Genomic DNA, 1,785 nt, shown 5'->3' with positions numbered 1-1,785 from the left:
GTGAATCGAATCGAATCGTGAAATCAAAATCGTGAATCGAATCGAATCGTGAGTTGAGTGAATCGTTGCATCCCTAATAGTAGCTAAATTAAGCATGCTTTTACCAAATTTCAAAATAAATATGTCTTGTGAGGACCAGAATATGGATTCAGTGTTGAAGGGAAGGTGTTTGAGAGCTTTGCGCCGTGACCCAGTTCTCACATCCAGGTGGACAATATTACAGTGCAGAAAGCTGTTCATTTCAAGTTCATTGAAGCAGTTCATTTCAAAAAGGCGAAGCATAAAAACGAAACCGTAACTTCGGCGAGCGCAGTATAATGATGGAGCAGGGACAGGCCGAAGCTTGCCTCCGTCTGCCTTTGTTGAACTGTACTGGGGCTTGACAGCAGGAGGAAGTTTGGAGAACAACTGGAGCTGAATGTTTAATGACAGCATGGAATCTGTTATTCGGAGGACTGACCTCAAGTTATAACATGAGAGCCAGAGGAATGTCCCGAACAATTATCTGGCGATATTGAGTCTATTGTGATTTCATTTCGCTTTGTTTGCATGTGTGAATAATGAGGCCGACTTTCTCCGGGACAAAAGCTGCGGTAAATTCCCTGTTATGAAACTGGCAGAAAGGCCAAAGGTAAACGCGAGCTGCAATTGCACCAGATGTCTGAAGTCGTGAAGGACCCTTCAGACAAGGGTGACTTAAGTTTCCGAGAAAACTCCACCCAGGAGTTTAATTTTCCATCGTTCTTTTGGAGGTTCAAGCATGAAGTCACACCTCTGGCATGTTTTTTAATTGTTGCAGGGGTTAATTGTCCTCTGTAGAAAACCCTGAATCATTTTAGTGCTTGAACAGGCCTGTTCTGACATGATTATTCTGGCTGCCTACGATCTTTCTGTACGTGGGATGCAGTGCGCAAGGAGCTGCAAAGCAAATGCCTTCGGGATGCGAATCTGCGCCGAAGTATGTAAACCGAGGATCAATTATCAGTCGCTCAACGTGTCTCGGCTGCACATGCTTTCAGGAGTTTGTGGCGAGATGAGAGGGAATCCATGAATTGCACGTGGCTCCCGGAGCGTCTGACCTCTGTTGCCCCACGCGCTCCGTCCCGCTGCTGATTGTGAATTTCTGCAAGGTCAGAAAGAAAGAAACTCGTCTGTGCACTTGAAGCGAAATGTGTTGCCATTCATACGAGAAACTGCTGGTTTGTGCAGTGATATAAAGGAATGGTTTACTCACCCTCAGGCCATCCAAAATGTGGATGAGTTTGATTCATCATCAGATTTGGAGAAATGTAGCGTTGTATCACTTGCTCACCCAATGGATCCTCTGCAGTGAATGGGTGCCGTCAGAATGACAGCTGATTCAATAATCCACAAGTAATCCACACCACTCCAGTCCATCAGTTAACGGCTTGTGAAGAGAAAAGCTGCTGTAAAAAAACAAATCCATTATTGCAACATTTTTATTAGTCATACTGCATTATATGGCTTTTTCCAGTGAAAAGTTGTCTTGTCTGAATCAGCAGAGAAATATGCACAGATCAAGCAAAACCAGTCCAAAATGGTTCTAAACAATTATGTGGGTGGATTTTGATGTGACAGGACAACAGGAGATGGACTTTTTCACTAGAGGAAGTGTTATTATGGATTATGAACTCATATTTTAGCCAGAAGCAACAGTTTAAAGTCAAAACGTCTTGATGGATTTGTTTCTTACAAACACGCAGCTTTTGACTTCACAAGATGTTAACTGATGGACTGGAGTGGTGTGGATTACTTGTGAATTAT

Source organism: Sinocyclocheilus anshuiensis, unplaced genomic scaffold, assembly GCF_001515605.1.
Source record: "Sinocyclocheilus anshuiensis isolate Anshui unplaced genomic scaffold, SAMN03320099.WGS_v1.1 scaffold871, whole genome shotgun sequence".
Classification (NCBI taxonomy): Eukaryota; Metazoa; Chordata; class Actinopteri; order Cypriniformes; family Cyprinidae; genus Sinocyclocheilus; species Sinocyclocheilus anshuiensis.
Note: the sequence above shows the minus strand (reverse complement) of the source record.